This window comes from Bubalus kerabau, chromosome 1, assembly GCF_029407905.1.
Source record: "Bubalus kerabau isolate K-KA32 ecotype Philippines breed swamp buffalo chromosome 1, PCC_UOA_SB_1v2, whole genome shotgun sequence".
Classification (NCBI taxonomy): domain Eukaryota; kingdom Metazoa; phylum Chordata; class Mammalia; order Artiodactyla; family Bovidae; genus Bubalus; species Bubalus kerabau.
In genome coordinates, this window is record NC_073624.1 from 175,030,944 (window position 1) to 175,044,560 (window position 13,617).

A 13,617-nucleotide genomic window follows, 5' to 3' on the forward strand; every position below is an offset into this window, starting at 1 on the left:
AAATACCAGTAGTACACATGGGACTTCCCTGGTGGTCCAGTGGTTATTAAGATTCTGTGCTTCCACAGGGTTCATCCCTGGTGGAGCAACTTAAGATCCCATATGCCACGTAACAATCTCTTCTAACTCCTCCCGTGGCTACTGGAGACACTCTTCTGGGTCTTCAGTCAGCAATCCCCAAGTCCTAACGGCTCTGGAGACCCACCTTTTTCTTGAGATGGTGCCAGTACTCCTCCAGTGGAGGGACCATTTCCCTAGCACTGACCCAAGCTGTTTTCAGTGAGCAGTGTTCTTTTTTTACCCCTGCTGCTGCTGCTAAGTCGCTTCAGTTGTGTCCAACTCTTTGCAACTCTACAGACTGTAGCCTGCCAGGCTCCTCTGTCCATGGGATTCTCCAGGCAAGAATACTGGAGTGAGTTGCTGTGCTGTCCTCCAGGGGATCTTCCCGACCCAGGCATCGGACCCAGGGAACGAACCCACGTCTCCTACATCTCCTGCATTGGCAAGCAGGTTCTTTACCACTAGCGCCACCTGGGAAGCCCTTTGGTTATCTCTTTACATAAGGGCTTCCTTCCACACACCCCCAGGGACATCACACAACACAGGGCAGCATTCCCTTCCTAAGATCTGAATAATTCCCAGTTCCAAAAACATAGCAATTCTCCAGGGTTCCAGATGACCGGTAAAGGAACAGTCCTGTCCCCATTTCACAGAAGGGGAAACTGAGACCTGGACAAGGGGAGCAGAACTCAAGCTTCAGGGTCAAAGCAGGCTCTGAGCCTCTCCAGTGGGGTGATCCTGGATGGGGCACCTCTCACCTCTGTGCATTTGTTGCCCTCTGGCTGATCACCTCCCAGGGCACCATGCACAAAGTTTCGTGGAGGCTTCTCATCTGGGGAATGAACAGGCACACAGTAGGTGGGGGACACAGAAAGACAAGTGTCTCCCTTCCCCAGGTAACCACAGGCCTCAGCAGAAGGAATTATCAGAACTTTCTGGAAGAACGAGAGAAGTGAAGCATACATTGAAATAAAATAAGTGGACCATCACAACAGGGGAATTGCGCTATAAATAGAACATGAGCACTGTGGGGGAGGGGGTAGTTTCTCTCAGCCAAGTTCAAGTGCCCACCACAGTAGAAGTATTAGTTGAGTGGGGATGCCATAACAACATCCTACAAACTGAGTAGCTTAAAATAACAGGGGTGTATTGTCTTACAGTTTGTCCTGAAGCCGGGCTCAGAAATCAAAGTGTCAGCAACTTCCCTCTGTCTGGAATTTCTAGAGGTCCTTTCTTGCCTCTTTTCATTTCTGGTGGTTCTGACCTCCGGTGTCCTCAGCAAGGAACAGCCTGAAGCAGGGCTTGGGTTCCCAGCTGGAGACTGAGGCCAGGTTGGTGGGAGACCACCAAATCTTAGCCAGTGGACTGGTGGTCAGTGACAAGGCCCTGGCCCTTTGGCTTTGCAGAAAAGAATTCCCGCAAAGATGGAAGGTAGTCAAACAAAGTATTAAGAGCAAAAAGAGTACAGTACATGTGGGTATTCATTGGAAGGACTGATGCTGCAGCTGAAGCTCCAATACTTTGGTCATCTGATGTGAAGAACTGACTCCTAAGACCCTGATGCTGGGTAAGATTGAAGGCAGGAGGAGAAGGGGATGACAGAGGATGAGCTGGTTGGATGGCATCACCGACTCAATAGACATGAGTTTGAGCAAGCTCTGGGAATTGGTGATGGACAGGGAAGCCTGGCGTGCTGCAGTCCACGGGGTCACAAAGAGTCGGACACGACGGGGCGATTGATCTGACTGACATGCATAGGCACATGGGCAGACTCAGAGAGAGAAAGAGCCACTGAGTTGCGCCCTTGTGGTAGTTGAATTACTTTTAGGGGGCATTTCTTCCGGGTTTCCTTTGGCCAGTCATTTTGATTTCCTGGTTCACAGTTCATGTTTCGTATATCTCAGGATCCTCCCATGTGTGCTTATGCATCTCTTAGCCAAGATGGATTTACTGAAAAGGCATAGAGCGTCCTTTCATATCACCTTTGACTTCTAAAGAGTCTTTCTGCACATATGTGGTCAGGAAGTTCTCCTGACTTCAAGAATGAGAAATATGTGGTCTGGGCAGGGCCCAGCCTCCTCCTTTAATTGTCCTGCTGTTTTTGTCTTGGAGTTTCAGTCCACAGGGAATGAATCTCTGATCCCTTTACTCTGGGTGGGGGGGCGGCATCTCCCTCCTGCCTCCAGTTCCAGGCATTCCTTGGCTTGTGGCCACCTTCGTCCAATCTCTGCCTCCATCTTCACATTGCTTCCCTGTGTCTGTATCTCTTGTGCCTCTTACAAGGACACTTGTTGGATTTAGGACCTACCTAGATAATCCAGGATGATTGCATCATGAAATTTTAATTTAATTGCATCTGCAAAGACCCTTTATCCAAAGAAAGGTCACAGTCACAGGTTCTAGGGGGTTAAGGACTTGCACATGTCTCTGTAAGGGCAACCAGTCAGCCCAGTAACAGCAGGGTAACACATTAGAGCAGTGATTCTCAACTAGGAGGTCATCCTGCCCCCTCTGGACATTTGTTGACACCTAGAGACATTTAAAAAATATTTATTTATGTATGTATTTATTTATATGGCTGTGCTGGGTCTTAGTTGTGGCATATGAGATCTAGTTCTCTGACCAGGGGTAAACGAGGGCTCCCTGAATTGGGAGCTCAGAGTCTCAGCCACGGACAGCCAGGGAAGTCCCAGGAGGCATTGCTAATTGTTACAATGAATCGTGTGGTGGGAGTGGAGGGTCTTATGATATCTAGTGAGTCCAGGCCAGGGATTCTGCCAAATGTCCTGTGATGTTCAAGACATTCTGGGCCAGCCCCCAGAATGATCTGGCCCCAAAGGGGAGAGGTGCTACAGTTTGGAAATTCTGGGATAGCTGAAAGGTCCAGTCAAGCTGGGATGGGCTGTGCAGTCTAACAGATATCATTGGCTGAGTGACTGCTCCCAGGTTCTATGCTTCACTGTAAAATGGAATAAACCACGCAGGCCTTATAGGGCTGTTCTGAGAACACAAGCCCAGCACCTCTGTTGACCTTAAAAATAAAACCGTTATTTTACCAGCAAAGACGGGCTTATAGGGGAATAGCATGGAATTGCAATTCAGGACACGCAAGCTACAGCATAAACCATAGGCAAGTCCAATGATTAAAAAGGAAAAAAAAAAAAAAACACCAGACAAGGGGACTTCTTGGTGGTCCAGTGGATAAGACTCTGTGCTCTCAATACACACACCCAGGGGCTGGGTTCAGTCCCTGGTTGGGGAACTAAGATTCCACGTACAACTAAGCCCATGATGCAACAAACACCCAGTGCAGCCAAAATAAATCAGTTCAGTTCAGTCGCTCAGTCGTGTCCAACTCTTTGCGACCCCATGGACTGCAGCACACCAGGCCTCCCTGTCCATCACCAACTTCCAGAGTTTACTCAAACTCACGTCCATGGAGTCAGTGATGTCATCCAACTATCTCATCCTTTGTCGTCCCCTTCTCCCCCTGCCCCCAATCCCTCCCAGCATCAGGGTCTTTTCAAATGAGTCAGTTCTTAGCATCAGGTGGCCAAAGTATTGGAGTTTCAGCTTCAACATCAGTCCTTCACCCAGGACTGATCTCCTTTAGGATGGACTAGTTGGATCTCCTTGCAGTCCAAGGGACTCTCAAGAGTCTTCTCCAACACCACAGTTCAAAAGCATCAATTCTTAGGTGCTTAGCCTTCTTTATATAGTCCAACTCTTACATCCATACATGATTACTGGAAAAACCAAATAAATGAATAAATAATCATTTTTTTTAAAGGAGAGGGTCATTCTTTTACAGAGAAAAAGGAGGAAGTTGAGAGACATTGTTTTAGGGAAATCCATTGGAGAAAAGTGAGAGTTCGGGTGATGACAGTTTCTCATTGGCAAAGTTCCTGGGGGAGTCCATTTCCTGTAGGTGATGCTGCTGCTGCTAAGTTACTTCAGTCGTGTCCGACTCTGTGCGATCCCATAGACGGCAGCCCACTAGGCTCCCCGGTCCCTGGGATTCTCCAGGCAAGAACACTGGAGTGGGTTGCCAATTCCTTCTCCAATGCATGAAAGTGAAAAGTGAAAGTGAAGTCGCTCAGATGCAATGTACATCTTTTCTTCTTGGTGCCTGTAACTGATGATTCTTCTGTTGGGGCCTGTAAAGGACTGCTGCTGCTACTGCTAAGTCGCTTCAGTCGTGTCCGACTCTGTGCGACCCCAAAGACAGCAGCCCACCAGGCTCCCCTGTCACTGGGATTCTCCAGGCAAGAATATTGGAGTGGGTTGCCATTTCCTACTCCAATGCATGAAGGTGAAAAGTGAAAGTGAAGTAGCTCAGTCCTGTCCAACTCTGAGCGACCCCATGGACTGCAGCCTACTGGGCTCCTCCGTCCATGGGATTTTCCAGGCAAGAGTACTGGAGTGGGGTGCCATCGCCTTCTCCGCTGTAAAGGACAGGTCTTCCTATTATTGACCTTGAGTGTACTGCGTGAGAGCTCCCCCTTCTGGCCTCCCAACACCATTTTCCTGAGGTTTGCTTTTATTTTCCTTCACACCTCATAAACATCATAGAAAAATTCTCCATCGTTGAGATCATTTTGCTCTCAGTAACATCTTGAATTCACAACAAGTTGGGACTTCCCACAGTTCTGGCAGACTGAGGAAAATCTGACCAGGAAATTGTTTCTGAACGGAATTGAAGCCACATGCCTTTAGATGGGATTCAAACCCACAATCTCCCAGCTGAAACGTCACACCTGATCACAGAGCTTACTGAAGCTCAGATGCTTTTGTCTTGGTGCAGAAAGAATTCAACAAGAGGCAAAGTGATAGGTAAGAAGTGGATTTAATAGTATAGGATGCTTGTGAAGGATAAAAGCAGGCAGGCATGAGCACTCTGCCACACTGAGAACAAAGCAGGGGGGTCGAACCCAGGTCTCCTGCATTGCAGGTGGATTCTTTACCATCTGAGCCACCAGGGAAGCCCTTCCCTGGTGGTCCAGTGGTTAAGGATACACCTGCCAAAACAAGGCACACAGGTTCGCTCCCTAGTCCAGGAAGAACCCACAGGACTTGGAGCAGCTAAGCCCGGGCGCCACAGCGACCGGAGCAAGAGCTCCCAGAGCCTGTGCTCTGCAGCAAGAGAAGTCACCACAATGAGAAGCCCGCACATCACAACGAAAGGCAGTGCCCTCTCCCCGCAATGAGAGACATCCCACAAGCAGCAACGGAGACCCAGCACAGCCAAAAATAAATGAGCAAACAGATACATCTTTAAGAAGAAAAAGTGGGGAGGAAAGAATGCCACTTTCTTCCTCATTCTTGGGTAGATGTCAAGACTTACATCATTAGCTCCTCTTTTAACTCTATATGGTCTAACTGGGACTCTTATGGGCTGCCTAGAATCATATGGATATTAGCAAAAAGTCTGTAACATAGATGAAAATATGGTAATTCATCTCAGGTTTCAGTATGATGTCACCTTTCCCCTAGTTTCTTTCACCTTTTCCCCAGTTTCTTTCACCTTTCCCCCATATTCTTGTGCATGCTACGTGCAGGAATGCAGTTTTTCAGGGTTCTTTATCTTACAGACCTCACAAGGCCAAGAGTGGGTCTTGTATCTTTTTCTGTGATACTGGCCTAAGTAAGTTTGTTTAATTTCAAAATGTTCCAATTGTTGCTTAGTCACCAGAAGGTCTGGGCATTTCCTGATCGGTGTCTAGTTTATAATGATCTCCTGAAGTCCTTCTCTACCTATCATCCCCAAGTGGGATTTCTAACTGTGTAACTATCTTACTCTATCCCTATCAGAATGAAGTCGTATCCGATTCTTCTTCGACCCCATGGACCATAGCCCACCAGGCTCCTCTGTCCATGGGATTTTTCCAGGCAAGAATGCTGGAGTGGGTTGCCATTTCCTTCTCCAGGGGGTCCTCCTGACACAGGGATTGAACCCACATCTCCTGGATTGGCAGGCAGATTCTTAACCACAGAGCCACCAACAAAGCCTAATGGGGACCCATCAGGTATGGGCCTGGTGATAAAAGCCTTGACAAGGCAAAGTAGACTCTTGAGAATGAGGATTTTGTGGGTTTTCTTTTTTACTATTTAAAACCAGTACTGAGTTTCTTTCAGAGTCTCTCACATTTCCCCAGATCAAGAAAACGTCCTCAAGGTCTGGTGTTCTACTGAGTGCTTTCATACAAGGGTAATCAACTATTTCTCAGGGTCCCATGAGCTGTCTCTGAGACTGGGACCTGGGACCTGGAACCCTTTGCTACAGCGCTTGTACCTGGACAGATGTCTCCTTGAGGAGAAAAATACAAAGAAACTATGGTGGTTTGGGAGAAGGAAAGGCTACCCACTCAGTATTCTGGCCTAGAGAATTCCAGGGACTATCTAGTCTATGGGGTCGCAAAGAGTGAGACACGACTGAGCAACTTTTGCTTTCATGGTGGTTTAGTCACTAAGTTGTGTCCGACTCTTGCGACCCTGTGGACTGTAGCCCATCAGGCTCCTGTGTCCATGGGATTCTCCATGCAAGAATACTGGAGTGGGTTGCCATTTCCTTCTCCAAGGGATCTTCCCAACTCAGGGATCTAACCCAGCTCTCCTGCATTACAGGTGGATTCTTTAACAACTGAGCTCCCTCGTAGGGAGATCAGGGACTAAACATTAATGCATATGGGTCTTCCCTGGTGGTCCACACTCCCAAGGCAGGGGGCCTGGGTTCAATCCCTGATCAAGGAACTAGATCCCACAAGCCACAACTAAAGATCCTGCATGCCACAGCTAGGACCTGGCACAGCCAAATAGATAAACAAAAATAAATATTAAAAACAAAACCAAAACTGCAAACTGTGGACAACAAGGTACAAAAAGACCCCAAAAAAAAAAAAAAAAACCAAACAAACAAACCCAACTGCCACTTCTGAAGATCGGGGAGCAAAAGCAGGGTGTCAGGAAGAAAAGTTCATCTTCGGCATGAACACCAAAATTGCAGCTAGCTGCTGAACAGCTATTGACAGGAGTATGTTGGATCCCACCAAAAAAAGATACCCAGTGTCCAAGGGCAAAGGAGAAGCCCCAACAAGATGGTAGGAGAGGTGCAATCGCATTTCAAATCAAATCTCAGACCTACCAGAGATGCTCAGAGGGCACAAATAAAACCTTGTGCACACCAGGACCCAGGGAAAGGAGCAGTGACCCCCACAGGAGACTGGGCCAGACCTGCCGTTGAGTGTTTGAGTGTCTCCTGCAGAGGCAAGTGTCAGCAGTGGCCTGCCACAGGGACAGGGGCTCTGGCTGCAGCAGACCCGGGCATCGTGGCATGTGGCCTAAGTCCTCTTGGAGGAAGTCACCATCAGCCCCACCATAGAGCCGCAGAGCAGATGACCCACAAACTGAAGAACAATTACACCAAAGAAGTTCTCACACTGTTGCAAAAGTTCTAAGGCCCACAACAGATTTCCCAAACTGGGGATCCAGCCAAAGGGCTGAGAACCCACAGGGAAACAAGACTCTTGGAGGGCACAACAAAACCTTGTGTGCACCAGGAGCCAGGAGAAAGGAGCAGCGACCCCACAGGAGACTGAGCCAGACTTGCCTGTGAGTGTCCAGGAGTCTCTGGTGGAGGTGTGGGTCGACAGTGGCCTGCCAAGGGTCAGGGGCACTAAGTACAACAGTCCTGGGAGGCCCCGCATTCTGGCATAAGTCCTTTTGAAGGAGGTGGTCATTACTGCCATTAGCCCTACCATAGTCTGGCCTCAGGCCAAACTACAGGAAGAGAACACAGCACCACCCATCAGCAGAAAATTAGATTAAAGATGTGCTGAGCATGGCCCTACCCATCAGAGCAAGACCCAGATTCCCCCACAGCCAGTCCCTCCCACCAGAAAGCTTCCACAAGCCTCTTATACTCATCCATCAGAGGGCAGACAGAACGAAAACCATAATCACAGAAAACTAATCAAACTGACCACATGGATCACAGCCTTGTCCAACTCAAAGAAACTATGAGCCAATGCCGAGTAGGGCCACCCAAGATGGACGGGTCATGCAGACTTCTGACAAAACGTGGTCCACTGGAGAAGGGAATGGCAAACCACTTCAGCATTCTTGCCTTGAGAACCCCATGAACAGTATGAAAAGGCAAAAAGATAGGACACTGAAAGATGAACTCCCCAGGTCGGTAGGTGCCCAATATGCTCCTGGAGAAGAGTGGAGAAATAACTCCAGAAAGAATGAAGAGATGGAGCCAAAGCAAAAACAACACCCAGTTGTGGATGTGATTGGTGATGGAAGTAAAGTCTGATGCTGTAAAGGAAAATGTTGCATAGGAACCTGTAAATGTTAGGTCCATGAATCAAGGTAAATTGGAAAAGGTCAAACAGGAGATGGCAAGAGTGATGGTCAACATTTTAGGAGTCGGTGACCTAAAATGGACAGGAATGGGTGAATTTACTTCAGATGACCATTATATCTACTACTGTGGACAAGAATCCCTTAGAAGAAATGGAGTAGCCCTCCCAGTCAACAAAAGAGTCCAAAATGCAGTACTTGGGTGCAGTCTCAAAAACGACAGAATAATATCTGTTTGTTTCCAAGCTAACCATTCAATATTACAGTAATCCAAGTCTATGCCCCAACCACTAATGCCGAAGAGGCTGAAGTTGAACAGTTCTGTGAAGACCTACAAGACCTTCTAGAACACACACCAAAAAAAGAGATGTCCTTTTCGTCATAGGGGGTTAGAATGCAAAAGTAGGAAGTTAAGAGATCCCTGGAGTAACAGGCAAGTTTGGCCTTGGAGTACAAAATGAAGCAGGGCAAAAGCTAACAGAGTTTTGCTAAGAGAATGCACTGGTCATAGAAAACACCTTCTTCCTACAACATAAGAGATGACTCTACACATGGGCATCACCAGATGGTCAACACCAAAATCAAATTGATTATATTCTTTGCAGCCAAAGATGGAGAAGCTCTATACAGTCAGCAAAAACAGGACCTGAATATGACTGTGGCTCAGATCATGAGCTCCTTATTGCAAAATTCATAATTAAATTGAAGAAAATAGGGAAAACCACTAGACCAGTCAGGTAAACCTAAATCAAATCCCTTATGATTATACAGGGGAAGTGACAAATGGATTCAAGGGATTAGATCTGATAGAGTGCCTGAAGAGCTATGGACGGAGGTTTGTGACATTATACAGGAGGCAGTGATCAAAACCATCCCCAGGAGAAAGAAATGCATGGAGAATAAAATGGCAACCCACTCCAGTATTCTTGCCTGGAGAATCCCATGGACAGAGGAGCCTGGTGGGCTGCAGTTCATGGGGTTACATGACTGAGCACGCATGCATGAGGGTGGAGGGAGATGAGTTGGTAGCAATAAACTGGTAGAACTTAAAAAAAAAAGAAAACGAAATGCAAAATGGCAAAACAGATGTCTGAGAAAGCCTTACAAATTGCTGAGAAAAGAAGAGAAGTGAAAGGCAGAGGAGAAAAGGAAAGATATACCCATTTGAATGTAGAGTTCCAAAGAATAGCAAGGAGAGATAAGAAAGCCTTCCTCAGTGATCAATGCAAAGAAATAGAGGAAAACAACAGAATGGGAAAGACTAGAGATCTCTTCAAGAAAATTATAGATACCAAGGGAACATTTCATGCAAAGATGGGCTCAATAAAGGGCAGAAATGGTAGGGACCTAACAGAAGCAGAAGATATTAAGAAGAGGTGGCAAGAATACACAGAAGAACTGTACAAAAAAGATCTTCATGACCCCGATAATCACGATGGTGTGATCACTCACCTAGAGCCAGACATCCTGGAATGTGAAGTCTAGTGGGTCTTAGGAAACATCACTACAAACAAAGCTAGTGGAGGTGATGGAATTCCAGTTGAGCTATTTCAAATCCTAAAAGATGATGCTGGGAAAGTGCTGCACTCAATATGCCAGCAAATATGGAAAACTCAGGAGTGGCCACAGGACTGGAAAAGATCAGTTTTCATTCCAATCCCAAAGAAAGGCAATGCCAAAGAATGTTCAAATTACGACATGGTTGCACTCATTTCACATGCTAGCAAAGAAATGCTCAAAATTCTCCAAGACAAGCTTCAGCAGAACATGAACTGAGAATTTCCAGATGTTCAAGCTGGATTTAGAAAAGACAGAGGAAGCAAAGATCAAATTGCCAACATCTGTTGGATCATAAAAAGCAAGAGAATTACAGAAAAACATCTACTTCTGTTTCATTGACTACACTAAAGCCTTTGACTGTGTGGATCACAACAAACTGTGGAAAATTCTTCAAGAGATAGGAACACCAGACCTCCTTACCTGCCTCCTGAGAAACCTGCATGCAGGTCAAGAAGCAACAGTTAGAACTGGATATGAAACAACAGACTGGTTCCAAATTGGGAAAGGAGTACATCAAGGCTGTATATTGTCACCCTTATATAACTTATATACAGAGTTTGAAACACTAGGCTGGATGAAGCACAAGCTGGAATCAAGATTGCCAAGAGAAATATCAATAACCTCAGATATGCAGATGACACCACCCTTATGGTAGAAAGTGAAGAGGAACTAAAGAGCCTCTTGATGAAAGTGAAAGAAGAGAGTGAAAAAGCTGGCTTAAAACTCAGTATGCAAAAAACGAAGATCATGGCATTAGGTCCCATCACTTCATGGCAAATAGATGGGGAATCAATGGAAACAGTGGTAGACTATTTTGGGGGGCTCCAAAATCACTGCAGATGGTGAGTGCAGCCACAAAATTAAAAGATGCTTGTTCCTTGGAAGAAAAGCTATGACCAACCTAGACAGCGTATTAAAAAGCAGAGACATTACTTTGCCAACAAAGGTCTGTATAATCAAAGCTATGGTTTTCCCACTAGTCATGTATGGATGTAAGAATTGAACCATAAAGAAGGCTGAATACAGAAGAATTGATGCTTTTGAACTGTAGTGTTGGAGAAGACTCTGGAGAGTCCCTTGGACAGCAAGATCAAACCAGTCAATCCTAAAGGAAGTCAATCCTGAATATTCATTAGAAGGATTGATGCTGAAGCTGAAGCTTCAATGCTGTGGCCACCTGATGCGATGAACTGACTCATTAGAAAAGACCCTCTTGCCAGGAAAGATTGAAGGCAGGAGGAGAAGGGGATGACAGAGGATGAGATGGTTGGATGGCATCACTGACTCAATGAACATGAGTTTGAGCAAGCTCTGGGAGATGGTGAAGGACAGGGAAGCCTGGCACGCTGCAGTCCACGGGGTCACAAAGAGTCGAACAGGACTGAGTGACTGAGCAACAACAATCGGGTATTCCACGTGCACATACCACCACCAAAGCCACCCCTCCTACCCAACTCCTGGACACATACTTACCCTCACCCCAAACAAGGAACAAGCTTTCCCCCCTCCCAGTGAGTGAGCAAGCAACAGAAACTGTTACTTGTTCTCTCTCCCCACTGCTACAGCAGGGCTGCCGGTAAAGTCTTGCCTGAACTTCTTATCTGGCCTCTGATCAATTTCTATTGATTAAGGAGGCCAAGAACCCAACCCTGGTCGGTAACACTTGATGGTCCTCTGCCGGTCTCACCTGGCTCAGGCACTGTGCTACATTCTGCTAGCAGCTAGGCTGTAAGGTCACATGTGTGGCAGTTGGTCCTGGCAGTTGGCTGGGCATCTAGGTGTCTTCCATGTGGCTTCTGAACCAGTAGATTAGCACAGGGTCACAGGCCAAACCCTGCTCACTATGGGCAAAGAAAGGTTTTCACATTTTTGAACAGTTGAAACAAAAAAAAGTCAGAAGATTGGTATCCCATGACAAATGAAAATTCTAGGAAATTCTAATTTCCATGTCTGTAAACAGAGTTTTATTGGAAGCCAGACACATAAGTTCATTTTCATATTGTCTAGAGAAGCTTCTGCATGCACATAATGAGAGAATTCCAAGTTGTAGCAGAGACCATACGGCCTACAATGTGGAAAATATTTACTCCCTGGCCCTCTACATAAAAAGTCTGCCAACCTCGGGGCTAGATCAGCTTCCTTACATGGGATGTTAGGAGGCCACGTTCCAAAACAGAGAGCGTGGGAGGCAAGAATAGCCTTATCCTGAGAATTCGCGTCTTCCATCACATTCTATTGGTCAAAAGCAAGTCAAGAATAGACTTCCCTTGTCATTCAGTGGCTAAGAATCCACCTGCCAATGCAGGGGACACGGGTTTGATCCCTGGTCCAGGAGGATCCCACATGCCTCGGAGTAACTAAGCCCATGTGCCACAACTGCTGATCCTGTGTTCTAGAGCCTGTGCTCTGCAACAAGAGAAACCACCGCAGTGAGAGACCCACACACCGCAACGAAGAGTAGACCCTGCTCACTGCAGCTAGCGAAAACCTGCGAGTAGCAATGAAGACCCAGCAGAGCCATGAATTAAAAAATATTTTTTTAATGAAAAAACTTAAAAAAAAGGCAGGGGGCAAGTTAGGAGCCAACTTGGCTTCAAGGAGAGGGAAACTAGTCCCCAGGGCTTGATGGGAGAGGGTTGCAAAATACTATAACGGTGAATTTCACACTTAAGACACCATGGAATCTCAAGATGGGCTGTCCAGACAGAATTCAAGAGGGAGGAGGGAAGAAAAAAAATAGTTGACTCTTATTAACTTCTAACTGGAATTGTGCATGTTTTCTCATGGGCTATCAAAGCAGCTATTGGCCAGTTCTATGACTCTGTCACCCGCGTAAATCTCAGATAATTTCAAGCACCTCATGGTTATGGCAGGCGGATACCTTCAAATATCATTTACACTCATCTCAACTTAGAAATCACAGTAAACTCAACATTCAAAAAGCTTACGATCGTGGCATCCAGTCCTATCACATGGCAAATAGATGGGGACAGACTTTTATTTTTTGGGCTCCAAAATCACTGTGGATGGTGACTGCAGCCACGAAATTAAAAGATGCTTGCTCCTTGGAAGAAAAGCTATGACAAACCTAGACAGTATATTAAAAAGCAGAGACATCACTTTGCCGACAGAGGTCTGTATAGACAAAGCTACGGTTTTTTCAGTAGTCATGTACAGATGTGAGCGTTAGATCACAGAGAAGGCTGAGCGTCGAGAAACTGATACCTTTGAAATGTGAAGACTCTTAAGAGTCCCTTGGACTGCAAGAAGATCAAACCAGTCAATCCTAAAAGAAATAAATCTTGAATATTCATTGGAAGGACTGATGCTGAAGCTGAAGCTCCAATCCTTTGGCCACCTGATGTGAAGAGCTGACTCACTGGAAAAGACCCTGATTCTGGGAAAGATTGAGAGCAGGAGGAGAAGGGGACGACAGAGGATGAGATGGTTGGATGGCATCACCGACTCAACGGGCATGAGTTTGAATACTCTGGGAGAGTGTGAAGGACAGGGAAGCCTGGAGTGTTGCAGTCCATGGGGTCACAAAGAGTCAGACACGACTGAGTGACCAAACAACAACTTAGAAATCACAGTCATTAATTAGTAGAGCCTTTGTGATTTAGGATTACCAAATGC